The sequence below is a fragment of the Balaenoptera physalus genome (genome assembly GCF_965194825.1).
Source record: "Balaenoptera physalus genome assembly, chromosome: X".
NCBI classification, from domain to species: domain Eukaryota; kingdom Metazoa; phylum Chordata; class Mammalia; order Artiodactyla; family Balaenopteridae; genus Balaenoptera; species Balaenoptera physalus.
The window spans coordinates 29,506,010-29,521,900 of NC_138903.1; the positions used below are offsets into that span (position 1 = coordinate 29,506,010).

At 39.2% G+C, this 15,891-nt stretch overlaps 1 protein-coding gene across 5 annotated transcripts in view; it reads right to left on the minus strand.

The window, feature by feature from the left end:
- Nucleotides 1-15,891, minus strand: part of DMD (dystrophin) — a 2,259,822-nt gene that overhangs the window by 1,085,315 nt on the left and 1,158,616 nt on the right. The gene's annotated exons all lie outside the window — the stretch shown is intronic.

Sequence of the window (15,891 nt, forward strand, 5' to 3'; positions counted from 1 at the left end):
GAATAGGGTCATCGTCATCACAATCCAATTCAAGATAGATAATCCACTTCTACCAGTGAGACACATATACAATCTGTTCAGAATCAGCTCCTTTTCAAAAACAGAATTTTAGATAACCATTTGGTTAAGGATTTATTTGAAATACTATTTCAACCAGTTATGCATGGCCTTTTTTTTGCCTCTACTTTCTTTCACAATTTGGATTATGGAAATTGCTTGTGCAATTGGATTTGTGTTACTGCTGAAGTAGAACAAATAATAAGTAACCCTAATATAGCTGCAATTAATCTTGATTGTTACTATAAGCATGATTAGGATAATTTAACACTTTTTAAGTATAAATAGCATGCTGAACAGATTGCAGAGTCTCCCTTCAAGGATCTGTTCACCTTTAAAAGACTGGTTATAAAAGGAATGAGACAGACAACTTATTGAGAATTCCTTAAGTTATGCATCATAATCAAGGATTTTTCCTCATTATACAATGTGTAGGCATGATTATCTGGTACAAAAGAACTATCCTTCCCACAGACCATGATTAGGGTTTTAAAAAGAATCCTGCTTTTTATATTATATAAAGAATATTAGATATTATATGAAGAATATAAATGTTGGCTCTTAAGTTTAAAAGACAGTGGAGATGTCAATGTCCTTTAATGAAGCCAACTTGGAACACAGCGTTACTCAAGTGAGAACAAGGCTAAAAGCATCTGGACCAAAGGAAAAGGAGCTGGGAGACCTGCGATGCTGCAGGAGCAAGGAAGGTATTCTCAGTATTTCTACCTACACCATAAACCTTCAGGATTCTGTCCTAGGCTTTTCTTTCTCCTCATTCTATCCATACCCTTAGCTACAATTACACCTCATATGCTCACAACTCTCAACTCTGCACCTCCAGTCCAGATTTCCCCCTTTGATCTCTACACTTGCATATATATTGTCATACTTGACAGTTCCATTTGGGTGTCCCACAGCCATCAAAACAACAACAGAACCAAATATGGACCCACTGTCCCACCTCCCCAACTTGCTTTTTCTCTTTCTCTGTATCTTTTTCCCTATCTCAGTGATTTACAATTATGGCCTTCATTAGCCATAATTTTGGATATTTCCTCTTCTTCTATCATATCCTTCACCATTTTGCAATTAATGAGTCCATCGATCACCAATCCTTTCTTCTACCTCCTAATATTTCTTGATTCCATCCTTTTCTCCCTCTCCCCACCACCACCATTACTCTACTTGAGGTCATTAGCATCTCTTGCCTCAAACATGGTACAGGACTCTTGGCTGGAATCCTGCCCTGCCACTACTCATCTACAAAGAAGCTACAGTATGTTCTTCCTAAAATAACATAATAATTATCTGCTTTAATCTTCTAGTGATTCCTTATTTTCCTTAGGATAAAAGCCGTACTCAATATGGCTCGAAGTCCTTTCACAGTCCCTGCGGTATCTTCTACTACTTGCTGGCGCTATAGAGAAATTTATTTTTCATTTCCCAGCATACATTATGTTCCTCTTTACACTTGGTGTTAAACATGCTGTTCCCTTTTCCTAGAACAATCCCATGCCCAACTTCCTTTTATTGGCTAATTTACATTTATCCTTTGAGTCCTACCTTGGAAATGTGGACATCTCCCTCTCCAGGTGGCTGTCCCTGACACCCTGTGTTCTCTCTTGCCCTTTTATTTCTGTCTCAGCATGTATCACACTATATTGTAATTTCCAATTGCCTAACTATGTGCCAGGCATCAGGGTGCTCTCAGGTTTTCTTTTCAAATTACTCAACAGATTCAGGCCTAACATTGAAAAATTGACCCTTGGCCCTAAGGCAAAAAAGGGATTCTTTTTAGTGGGCTGGGATTTTGAGAGACATTTGACTTCTCCGAAGTCTGGAGTGGGGATTTTCTCAAAAATTATAGATTCTTGCCTGTTCTGTTTCAAGTTACGAAGAAGACTTCAGGCTCTTAGTTGAGAAAAATTACCTAGGAGTTTAAAAAATGCTATTCATTAATATTTCTAGGAAATAAAGAAGAACAGATGTCAGATGACTGATTTTACAAAAATATCATAATATGGTTTATGATCATCTTTTAGTAAATGATACACTTATTTATTTTACTTATCTTTTTGTTTATAAGTACGTGTCAATGAGAGCTGGATATGTCAAATGTTTTGATCTCCAACATTGTTTTGTTTTCTTTTCCCTAAGTAGTGAAACATTTTAGCCAATGTTAAAATTAAACCTCATTTCTTTGAGTGATTTTTGTAGTAGATGAACTAAAAAAACAAAAACAAAAGCAAAAAAACCCTATGTCCCAAATTCTGATGCATATAAAGGAAAACAACTATACATACTTGACATTTCTACTTGGGGGACAGCATTAATTGCCACTTTGAATGCTGCTACCTTGCCCAAGGTAAAACAATAAGGATTAACTATTTTCTCATGGACAGTGGCTGGGGGTGGAAGTCCTATAAGAGATGTGCTAAAACCAAATCCAACTCCCCTGGCTCTTCAGGAACTAACATGGAGACACAAGAGAGGCCACTAATCTGCATTATTTACAGCCACACTGCACTGCACAGACTGTCCTGATCCAGAAGTTCTATTATCTGGAATTTGAAGTTCAATGGGCCAGGCACTTAATGCAACTATTTCCTTTCAGTTTTTCTTTGTCATCCAAGAAGAGGTTGTAATTTGTTCAAGTACCAAGTAATAAGAACACTCAATTTGTGCCATTTACAGCAACATGGATGTACCCAGAGATTATCATACTCAGTGAAGTAAATCAGAAAGAGAAAGACAAATATCATATGATATCACTTATATGTAGAATCTAAATATGACACAGATGAACTTATTTATGAAACAGAAACAGAATCACAGACATAGAAAACAAACTTTTGGTAACCAAAGGGGAAAAGGGGTGGGGAAGGGATAAATTAGGAGCTTGGGATTAGCAGATATGAACTACTATATGTAAAATAGATAAACAACAAGGTCCTACTGTATAGCACAGGGAACTATATTCAATATCCTGTGATAAACCATAACGGAAAAGAAAATGAAAAAGAATATATGTATATATATATGTATAACTGAATCACTTTACTGTACAGCAGAAACTAACACAACACTGTAAATCAACTATACTTCAATTAAAAAAAAAAGAATACTCAATTTGACTGAATTACGTTGCTGGGTTTGAGAGCACTTTTGATTAGCTGTTTCCTCCTGTCCTGACTCTAACTTATGAGCTATTCTGAAGCTCCACTATTATGGTCATGAACGTGTTGGACTCTGTTACTTTAGAATTCTCGCTATAGTCTTCAACTGTAAACAATAAGTACTAAGTTTCTCTCATTCTAAGAGATGGAAATAAGACTTATCTCAAAAGGGTTTACAAAAGAGGTAGAAAACTGGCCTTTCCATCATTACTCCACCAGCCTCACTTATTCTAAACCTCTCTGAAAATTTAGGAGAGAATCATAGTCACAGTGAATCCGTGGCCCAGGGAGACAGTGTGATGGTTTCTTCTGTTCAGTCCCCAAGGAGGTATTAACAGTGGTACTTCAACCGTTCTGCCCCAAGCAAATGAGGGGCACTCCAAGACCACCATTTATAGAGTCTGGGGGTACAAAGTAGATAGGATGACTTCTAATTACCAACTTGGACTCTGCTTATGCAGCTGAATGCTTTATTTGCTTTCTATGACTACTGAGGGCTTAAAAAAGGATCTGAAATGATGGCATAGTAAAGAGAAGAGGCATCTTGTACTTCCCAATGCTTGGTGTGGCAAAAACATTTCCGTAGGTCAACTGGACACTGAAGGAGGCAGCTATGTTTGAGCTGTCTAACAGGAGCACTGCATATGGAGCAAGAGTACTCCAGGATAAAGATGCTTGAAGACATTACAGAGCATGTTTTTCTTGTTAAAAAAAATGGGAAAACAGAAGAGCTTCTGTAAGACCTCTTAAAAGCCCACACTTGCACCCCAAAGAAAGCAAATGTTTGTGTCCTTATTACATATAATACATGAACACCATAAAATGCTACTTAAGAGGAGACATTTGCTCACTTTCCTTCATTCCTACTTCTCAGGCCAATGTAGAATAATGTCACCCAGGTGGGGTAAGGGAAGATGCTGGAAACTGATCATTCTTCTCTACCAGTGCAGTTCACTTGGGCATGGTTTAAGCTTAAACTGGAAACAACATTAAACTGAATATGAGATTGAAATTTTAAGCTGAACTAAACTTAATTTAACATTTTTCGTGTCACAGAGACCAGAAAGGAATGGAATCTACTCAGGATGCCAGTAAGAACAATGAATAAATGATCTGCTTGAAGCAAAACCATTTCATGTTTGTGTCCTATCTGGTTCAAACTATGCAGCAAACTACTGACACAGTCCATAAATTCAGCACTTGGTAAACTGAGGTAGAGGCAGAGGAAAAAGATGGCTATGAGGAACAGCGAGAATGTGGTTTGGTGCAAGACAGGAAATGGTTTATGGAAGGCATGAAGAGACAGATAATGAAGGGCCTGGGAACTACATCTGAAACACTGAGAATTATAGTAGAACAGCATGATTAGAAGACTTAAAATAGATATGTCAATGTCTTTGTCTTATACAAAGGCCAGCAAATTACACATGTTTTATATCCATCTACTGATGTTCCATGTGTGGATTATTGCTACTATCAAATGCAACACTTTGTTTACTAACAGATAATTTCAGTGAACAATTAAAATTTCTGAAGCATAATTTGAAGGTCTTTAAGAAGGGATGCCATGAAAATGTCAGAAATTATTTTAAAACCTAGGAATGTTCTATTTGCCTCAGAAACTGGTTCTCCCAACTTTTAGTTGTTCAGAACTGGCAGGAGAACATCCTCAAAGAAGCTGAAATGTAAGGAACACCCTGGGCCTCACCGTAGACTTGGACTTCTTTGGGGTTGATGAGAGATGAGCATTTCATTTCTCAAGATTTTGTATGGTAGAAGAAAAATAATAGATCTCCACAAAGTTGCATATAACATTTCTGCGTGGTTAGGGGTGCTTTTAGCAGGCTGAGGAAATATTTTTCAAGAAGAATCAAGCTAATATTTTGAAAAGGGAATTCAATGGAGATTAAAAGAAAAGGAGAGGGAGAAGATAATTTACAGCAGGGAAGAGAATTTACAACTGTTCACAGTCCCAGCAACCATCAAAAGCTTCACTTTGTTGCTTTTTCTTGTTTTCAAGTTAGTATGTCCTACTTTTTCCTAAAGAAACAAGGGCCTACACAGTGTTCCTTGGACAAGAAAGACCAAATAAATAAAAACTGTTGCTTTAACCCACTTTAGTTTTAACTCATAAGAGGTTCTGGCACAATTGCTTTTTGTGGCATAGTTGTTAATGTGCTTGAGAGGGATGTAGGCTATAAATAATTACATAGATGTGCACATGTGTTTGTATACAGAGTCTTTAAATATAAAAGAATATTACATTATTTACAAGGGCCTTCTAGATTTATTTTTGTTAATGTCACTTGGTTTAACCCCACTGGTCAGGAAAACCCCCAAACCATGTGCATGGAGCTCCCTATAATTTCCTTTACAGGAAAAGGTTATAAACGTTAAAACCACTGGTGTCATGGTTAATTGGAACTTCACCTGTTTTAGGTCTTTGCAGGTCACCGAAGTTCTTCTGTGACCTCTGAGGGAAGCATACTTGAAAGTAATGTTTAGGAATCACTTTATCAATGGAACTTGACATCAGACAGCCATGACTTTCAAGTCAAGCATTGATAGAATGGTCAATGAGCTGTACAGTAATATATCTAAGACATTTCTGGATTTTTGCTGCATCCATTCATCTTCATGGGTAGACAAATGAAATTGGTCTTCTGCCCTGACAGGAGCAAACTGATGTATTATTTCAGCTTCAAAAAGAAAGTGATGGAAGTATAATACAGTAAATCTAGCAGGAATCTACAGAGTTCATCTAACCCCAGTCTTTTCAAGGTAACTTCAGAAGCCCCCCTGGTCAGTAAAGCTTCTCTGAACCAATGCCAACGTGCTCTCTGATTGTACATGTGCTCATAATACTGCTCTAGACTTTAGGCAATTAATAATTTATGGATACTGTAAATAATTAAAATATCATAGAAAATTTCTCCTGATACAGAATGAGACAGAATCAGAGTCTAGGGATAAGCTGGGTCAGGATTAAGACCACAAGTTTGAGTAACATATAGAGCAAGGGTCCCCAACCCCCAGGCCACAGACCCATGGCCTGTTAGGAACCAGGCCGCACAGCAGGAGGTGAGCAGTGGGTGAGCGAGCACAGCTTCATCTGCCGCTCCCCATCGCTCACATTACTGCCTGAACCATATCCCCGCCTCTGCCCCGGAAAAATTATCTTCCACGAAACTGGTCCCTGGTGCCAAAAATGATGGGGACCACTAACATAGAGTGTATATCAGAGTAAAAATCCAAATCTTGCAGTAAAATCAAGTTGTAGAATGAAGCAATGAGTGGCAATCAGAAACAAAAGTAGGAATGTAGCCACTGAAAAACTTAGTTGATTTCTGGCAATTGCTTCTGTTGTTGTCCCAGAAAGCTACAAATGCAGCAACTCTCCCCTAATGCACGTATAGGTAGGGGGAGGCAAGGTGTCCCAATTAGAAAAACTGTAGGTCGTGCTTCCAAGCTCAGGTGGGGAGGTAATTACGCCAATGCTGAAGGCCTCTAGTGAGGGAGAACCTACTGAGACCAACTGCAGATAGATTGGCAGTTGTATCAACTTGTTATTGCCATGTAAATGAACTGGCAACTTGGTATTCCTCAGATAAGGGCTGTGATTTCCCTGGGACACAGTCATGTGACAGCAACCTCAGAGTGGAAGACCTCTTGGGGTTAGTCAGACTCTCCACTCAGGAATTCAGACTTTCAGGATAAAGCCTGCACACAGTGTTTCTGGTCTCCGGGACTTCACATGATGTGTGGGAAGTACATCCTTCACAGCCCCGTTTACAGAGCAGCTAAGGATGGCCACAAGGTTTGGCTATGAGTAAAACAGTTTTCAGTCTTCAGGCAGTAGTCTCAAATATAGCCTCAATAACCAGAAATGATGCTTTTCTGATGTACATTAGTGATCTCTGCTGGATCTCTTTTACTGTGATGTAGGCCCATCATAGTCTGAAGCCAGTGTTCAGCTTCCCTTGAAATAAAATGCTCTAGACTCTGTTGACCTCTAAGGTCAATCACCAGTAGGGTTAAATTATACTCAGATTGGTGCCAACTAGATGTGGTATCTGAGAAACTGGAAAAATACCTCTCTCTCCTGGGATGTCTGGGATGACTGATCCTTTTTCAGCCTTTCCATATGCATGAAGATTGACAATACTTATTGATCACAAATACTTCAGATGATTGCCGTGGTTCTGAAGTCAAAAAGTGCAAGAAAAAGTGTGTTTATGGCTACCTGCCACACCACTTACCCACACTTTACTAAAGAATACCTCAGGTACAGCTCAGTAAATAGCTGCACTATTGTGTCTGAAGATTATTACAAGGCTTGCAAATCTTCTGTTCTTCAAGTAGATGAGATAGAAAAGGATACAGATTTGTAGCAAGGAACTCCTCCCAGGGTCTTTGGCTCTGATATGATTCATTTGGCTGGGATGCGCACCTTAAACAGCAGGAACAAGATGCAGAAAACAGCTGCTTTTGCTTTTACTTGCCAAATAGGCTGTAAACTTATTGAGCAGTAGGCTGAGAGCGCAGAAAGAAGACTCATGTGTGTTGATATAGGCATGGGGAACAGATAAATACTGGCAAAGTGGTATATTACACTTAATTCCTTGTTAGAGACCAGGGTTGTCTGTCACTGAATGCTCTTGTGAGATATTAAGCTGGATGAAATAGACATAAACTGTTTCCAGCTTCCTCCTCTATCTCCTCCCCTCAGTGGTATCTTCTCATCATCTGTAGGTGAAATCCACTGTGCTGCAGTTGTTTGGAGTGGGAGAGGATCAACCAGCTCTCAGTTGGTAGGCCCGCACTTGTAGGGTTGTTGCATTTGTCCTAAGTCAGATACAGCTGAAAATTAAGTTACAGCCAATGGTTACCACAGCCATGCAGAATGGCTTAGTGTCTTTCAAACTGGTCCCACAGGGGATGTCTGTTCCATCTAAAATGTGGTCCAGGAGGGAAAAAGAGGTAGCATATTGGGGAATATAGCAATGCCCTTTATATGCCATCAAAAGTTTGGCATGATTTCCTAGAAAGTGCTCATTCTACTCCAGCACAGGACTGTGGCCTTGAAGGAGAACCACTGTTATCCCTGCTTGGTTTAATGGTTCAGGAGTTGAAAATGAGCTTCATCTCTGGAATAAAGAGATCACTCAGCTCTAAAGAGCAGTGGATGGATGTAATAAAGTTAATGGTCCACTCTTGGAATGATTCTGAGACACAGGGCACATTAGCAAAGCGGACTGCCTTAAAACAATTCATGCTCAGGTAAAGGTCAAGGCCAGAGCTCCAAACCTGAATAATCATCAGAACCCAGAGGAACTTTTCAAACTACAGTTCTCAGGCTCAATCAAATTCTACTAAATTAGAAATTCAAAGGGAGTCAGAAGGGAATAACATATAGACTAAAGTTCCTGTAACCCTTCCATCTGTGTGATTTTGATGACTAGCCAGATTTGAGAAGAATTATCAAGAGTGAAGTTTGAAAGAAAAGTTGCCTTAAATAAGAATTAAATAATAACAGAGAAATGCAATTAATTGGGCTCACAACAAAGAAGCGGGAAGGACAAAGTACCATGGAATTGGCCACTTCTCGACGCAGATCAGAAAACAATATAAAGTTGTTAAGGCAGAGGCAATAAAGCACTTCTTGAATTTTATTTGATACTCTCAATGGAAACTCCCTAATGAATATGCGTATTCTATGACTTAAAAAATACCTTGATGAATTTGAAAAATATTTGTATTCCTCATTCCATACATGGATGGCTCTAAGATACTAGAATACAATGCAAAGAAAAGTTGTTTACTGTTCCTTCGCCCATTTCTTTCTTTTAAAAAGATGAAAGTAATTTTTACTAGCACCAAGCAATTTTAGTGACAATTTGCCTGAATATTAAAGAACAGTTCTGATCATTCAACCCTAAGAATATATGTAGCTTGACAAGAAAATCGGTTTAAAAAGAATCTAGAGTGGAAAAGTAAGATGGACAAGACAGATGAATATTACCTTGAGAATCATATTTTAGGTTATAGGAATTAAACATTAGTTGTAAGCTATGACGGACAGAAGTAAAAGTCATAGACAAGTCTAACTTCAAAAGTCTCACTTTAAGAAAGAGAAAAACTCCAAGAATTTTTATGAAAATGTACACAGGGAACAAATTTAAAAAAAAATTTTGTTATCCACAAATTCATTTCTAAAAGGCTACTTTACCAATCTAGACTACTAATTTAATAATTGCAAGTGATTAGTCTTTAGGTCTTAATATCAGATGTTTTTCATTTATATATTAACTTTCCCTTTTGCTATTCTAACTTTAGAGGTAGGAGTTCAACCACTAAATTATAAGAAATGTGAAGACAAGAAACTCCTAAAAAAATATTCGTATTCGGGAGACCTTCAAGATGGCGGAAGAGTAAGACGTAGAGATCACCTTCCTCCCCACAAATACATCAGAAATACATCTACATGTGGAACAACTCCTACAGAACACCTACTGAACGCTGGCAGAAGACCTCAGACCTCCCAAAAGGCAAGAAACTCCCCACGTACTTGGGTAGGGCAAAAGAAAACAGAAAAAACAGAGACAAAAGAATAGGGACGGGACCTGCACCAGTGGGAGGGAGCCGTGAGGGAGGAAAGGTTTCCACACACTAGGAAGCCCCTTCGCGGGCGGAGACGGAGGGTGGTGGAGGGGGGAAGCTTCGGAGCCACGGAGGAGAACGCAGCCACAGGGGTGTGGAGGGCAAAGCGGAGAGACTCCCGCACAGAGGACCGGTGCCGACCAGCACTCACCAGCCCGAGAGGCTTGTCTGCTCACCCACCGGGGTGGGTGGGGGCTGGGAGCTGAGGCTCGGGCTTCGGTCGGATCCCAGGGAGAGGACTGGGGTTGGCGGTGTGAACACAGCCTGAAGGGGGCTAGTGCACCACAGCTAGCCGGGAGGGAGTCCGGGAAAAAGTCTGGAGCTGCCTAAGAGGCAAGAGACCATTGTTTCTGGGTGCTTGAGGAAAGGGGATTCAGAGCACCGCCTAAACGAGCTCCAGAGATGGGCATGAGACGCTAAGGCCGCTGCTGCAGCCACCAAGAAGCCTGTGTGCAAACACAGGTCACTCTCCACATCTCCCCTACCCGGAGCCTGTGCAGCCCGCCACTGCCAGGCTCCGGTGATCCAGGGACAACTTATGGGGGAGAACACACGGTGCGCCTCAGGCTATTGCAACGTCATGCTGGCCTCTGCCGCCGCAGGCTCGCCCCGCATTCCACACCCCTCCCTCCCCCCGGCCTGACTGAGCCAGAGCCCCCTAATCAGTTGCTCCTTTAACCCTGTCCTGTCTGAGCGAGAACTGGAGGCCCTCAGGTGACCGACCCGCACAGGCGGGGACAAATCCAAAGCTGAACCCCAGGAGCTGTGCGAACAAAGAAGAGAAAGGGAAATCTCTCCCAGCAGCCTCAGGAGCAGCGGATTAAATCTCCACAATCAACTTGATGTACCTGCATCTGTGGAATACCTGCATAGACAACGAATCATCCCAAACTGAGGAGGTGGATTTTGGGAGCAAAGATATATATATATTTTTCCCTTTTTCTCTTTTTGTGAGTGTGTATGTGTATGCTTCTCTAGGTGATTTTGTCTGTATAGCTTTGCTTTTACCATTTGTCCTACGGTTCTGTCTGTCCGTTTTTGTTTTTGTTTTTGACTTTTTAAAATTTTCCTCCTAATTATTTTTTATTTTAATAATTTTATTTTATTTTACTTTATTTTATTTTATTTATTTATTTCTATTTTTTCTCCCTTTTATTCTGAGCCGTGTGGATGAAAGGCTCTTGGTGCTCCATCCAGGCGTCAGGGTTTTGCCTCTGAGGTGGGAGAGCCAAGTTCAGGACACTGGTCCACAAGAGACCTCCCAGCTCCACATAATATCAAACGGCGAAAATCTCCCAGAGATCTCCATCTCAACGCCAAGACCAAGCTTCACTCAACGACCAGCAACCTACAGTGCTGGACACCCTATGCCAAACAACTAGCAAGTCAGGAACACAACCCCATACATTAGCAGAGAGGTTGCCTAAAATCATAATAAGGCCACAGACACCCCAAAACACACCACCAGACGTGGACCTGCCCACCAGAAAGACAAGATCCAGCCTCATCCACCAGGACAAAGGCACCAGTCCCATCCACCAGGAAGCCTACACAACCCACTGAACCAACCTTACCCACTGGGGACAGATACCAAAAACAACGGAAACTACGACCCTGCAGCCTGTGAAAAGGAGACCCCAAACACAGTAAGTTAAGCAAAATGAGAAGACAGAAAAACACACAGCAGATGAAGGAGCAAGGCAAAAACCCAACAGACCTAACAAATGAAGAGGAAATAGGCAGTCTACCTGAAAAAGAATTCAGAATAACGATAGTAAAGATGATCCAAAATCTTGGAAATAGAATAGAGAAAATACAAGAAATGTTTAACAAGGACCTAGAAGAACTAAAGAGGAAACAAACAATGATGAACAACACAATAAATGAAATTAAAAATTCTCTAGAAGGGATCAATAGCAGAAAAACTGAGGCAGAAGAACGGATATGTGACCTGGAAGATAAAATAGTGGAAATAACTACTGCAGAGCAGAATAAGGAAAAAAGAATGAAAAGAACAGAGGACAGTCTCAGAGACCTCTGGGAAAACATTAAAAGCACCAACATTCGAATTATAGGGGTCCCAGAATAAGAAGATAAAAAGAAAGGGACTGAGAAAATATCTGAAGAGATTATAGTTGAAAGCTTCCCTAATATGGGAAAGGAAAGAGTTAATCAACTCCAGGAAGCACAGAGAGTCCCATAAAGGATAAATCCAAGGAGAAACATGCCAAGACACATATTAATCAAACTATCAAAAATTAAATACAAAGAAAACATATTAAAAGCAGCAAGTGAAAAACAACAAATAACACACAAGGGAATCCCCATAAGGTTAACAGCTGTTCTTTCAGCAGAAACTCTGCAAGCCAGAAGGGAGTGGCAGGACATGTTTAAAGTGATGAAGGAGAAAAACCTACAACCAACATCACTCTACCCAGCAAGGATCTCATTCAGATTCAAAGGAGAAATTAAAACCTTTACAGACAAGCAAAAGCTAAGAGAATTTGGCACCACCAAACCAGCTTTACAACAAATGCTAAAGGAACTTCTCTAGGCAGGAAACACAAAACAAGGAAAAGACCTACAATAACAAACCCAAAACAATTAAGAAAATGGTAATAGGAACATAAATATCAATAATTACCTTAAATGTAAATGGATTAAATGTTCCAACCAAAAGACACAGACTGGCTGAATGGATACAAAAACAAGACCCGTATATATGCTGTCTACAAGAGACCCACTTCAGACCTAGGGACACATACAGACTGAAAGTGAGGGGATGGAAAAAGATATTCCATGCAAATGGAAATCAAAAGAAAGCTGGAGTAGCAATTCTCATATCAGACAAAATAGACTTTAAAATAAAGACTATTACAAGAGACAAAGAAGGACACCACATAATGATCAAGGGATCGATCCAAGAAGAAGATATAACAATTGTAAATATTTATGCACCCAACATAGGAGCACTTCAATACATAAAGCAAATACTAACAGCCATAAAAGGGGAAATCGACAGTAACACAAGCATAGTAGGGGACTTTAACACCCCACTTTCACCAATGGACAGATCATCCAAAATGAAAAAAAGGAAACACAAGCTTCAAATGTTACATTAAACAAGATGGACTTAATTGATATTTATAGGACATTCCATCCAAAAACAACAGAATACACATTCTTCTCAAGTGCCCATGGAACATTCTCCAGGATAGATCATATCTTGGGTCACAAATCAAGCCTTGGTAAATTTAAGAAAATTGAAATCGTATCAAGTATCTTTTCCAACCACAATGCTATGAGACGAGATATCAATTACAGGAAAAAAATCTGTAAAATATACAAACACATGGAGGTTAAACAATACACTACTTAACAGCCAAGAGATCACTGAAGACATCAAACAGGAAATCAAAAAATACCTAGAAACAAATGACAATGAAAACACGATGACCCAAAACCTATGGGATGCAGCAAAAGCAGTTCTAAGAGGGAAGTTTATAGCAATACAATCCTACCTTAAGAAACAAGAAACACCTCAAATTAACAACCTAACCTTACAGCTAAAGCAATTAGAGAAAGAAGAACAAAAAAAAACCCCAAAGTGAGCAGAAGGAAAGAAATCATAAAGATCAGATCAGAAATAAATGAAAAAGAAACGAAGGAAATGATAGCAAAGATCAATAAAACTAAAAGCTGGTTCTTTGAGAAGATAAACAAAATTGATAAAGCATTACTCAGACTCATCAAGAAAAAAAACGAGAAGACTCAGATCAATAGAATTAGAAATGAAAAAGGAGAAGTAACAACTGACACTGCAGAAATACAAAGGATCATGAGAGATTACTACAAGCAACTCTATGCCAATAAAATGGACAACCCGGAAGAAATGGACAAATTCTTACAAATGTACAACTTTTCCAGACTGAACCAGGAAGATATAGAAAATATGAACAGACAAATCACAAGCACTGAAATTGTAACTGTGATTAAAAATCTTCCAACAAACAAAAACCCAGGACCAGATGGCTTCACAGGTGAATTCTATCAAACATTTAGAGAAGAGCTAACACCTATCCTTCTCAAACTCTTCCAAAATATAGCAGAGGGAGGAACACTCCCAAACTCATTCTACGAGGCCACCATCACCCTGATACCAAAACCAGACAAAGATGTCACAAAGAAAGAAAACTGCAGGCCAGTATCACTGATGAACATAAATGCAAAAATCCTCAATAAAATACTAGCAAACAGAATCCAACAGCACATTAAAAGGATCATACACCATGATCAAGTGGGGTTTATCCCAGGAATGCAAGGATTCTTCAATATATGCAAACCAATCAATGTGATACATCATATTAACAAATTGAAGGAGAAAAACCATATGATCATCTCAATAGATGCAGGAAAAACTTTTGACAAAATTCAACACCCATTTATGATAAAAACCCTCCAGAAAGTAGGCATAGAGGGAACTTATCTCAACAAAATAAGGGCCATATATGACAAACCCACACCCAACTTCGTTCTCAATGGTCAAAAACTGAAACCATTTCCACTAAGAGCAGGAACAAGACAAGGTTGCCCACCCTCAGCACTATCATTTCAACATAGTTTTGGAAGTTTTAGCCACAGCAATCAGAGAAGAAAAAGAAATAAAAGGAATACAAATTGGAAAAGAAGAAGTAAAACTGTCACTGTTTGCAGATGACATGATACTATACATAGAGAATCCTAAAGATGCCACCAGAAAACTACTAGAGCCAATCAGTGAAATTGGTAAAGTAGCAGGATACAAAATTATTGCACAGAAATCTCTTGCATTCCTATACATTAAAGATGAAAAATCTGAAAGAGAAATTAAGGAAACACTCCCATTTACCACTGCAACAAAAAGAATAAAATACCTAGGAATAAACCTACCTAAGGAGACAAAAGACCTGTATGCAGAAAAGTATAAGACACTGATGAAAGAAATTAAAGACGATACAAACAGATGGAGAGATATACCATGTTCTTGGATTGGAAGAATCAACATTGTGAAAATGACTATACTACCCAAAGCAATCTACAGATTCAATGCAATCCCTATCAAACTACCAATGGCAATTTTCAGAGAACTAGAATGAAAAATTTCACAATTTGTATGGAAACACAAAAGGCCCCGAATAGCCAAAGCAATCTTGGGAAAGAAAAACAGAGCTGGAGGAATCAGGCTCCCTGACTTCAGACTATACTACAAAGCTACAGTAACCAAGACAGTATGGTACTGGCACAGAAACAGAAATATAGATCAATGGAACATAATAGAAAGCCCAGATATAAACACACATACATATGGTCACCTTATTTTTGATAAAGGAGGCAAGAATATACAATGGAGAAAAGACATCTCTAAAATTTACAAGCAGTTCATGCAGCTCAATATCAAAAAAACAAACAAGCTAATCCAAAAATGGGCAGAAGACCTAAATAGACATTTCTCCAAAGAAGATATACAGATTGCCAACAAAAACATGAAAGGATGCTCAACATCATTAATCATTAGAGAAATGCAAATCAAAACTACAATGAGGTATCATCTCACACCAGTCAGAATGGCCATCATCAAAAAGTCTACAAAGAATAAATGCTGGAGAGGGTGTGGAGAAAAGGGAACCCTCTTGCACTGTTGGTGGGGATATAAATTGATACAGCCACTATAGAGAACAGTATGGAGGTTCCTTAAAAAACTAAAAATAGAACTACCATACAACCCAGCAATCCCACTACTGGGCATAGACCCTGAGAAAACCATGACTCCAAAAGAGTCACGTATCACAATGTTCATTGCAGCTCTATTTGCAATAGCCAGGACATGGAAGCAACCTAAGTGTCCATCAACTGATGAATGGATAAAGAAGATGTGGCACATATATACAATGGAATATTACTCAGCCATAAAAAGAAACGAAATTGAGTTATTTGTAGTGAGGTGGATGGACCTAGAGAC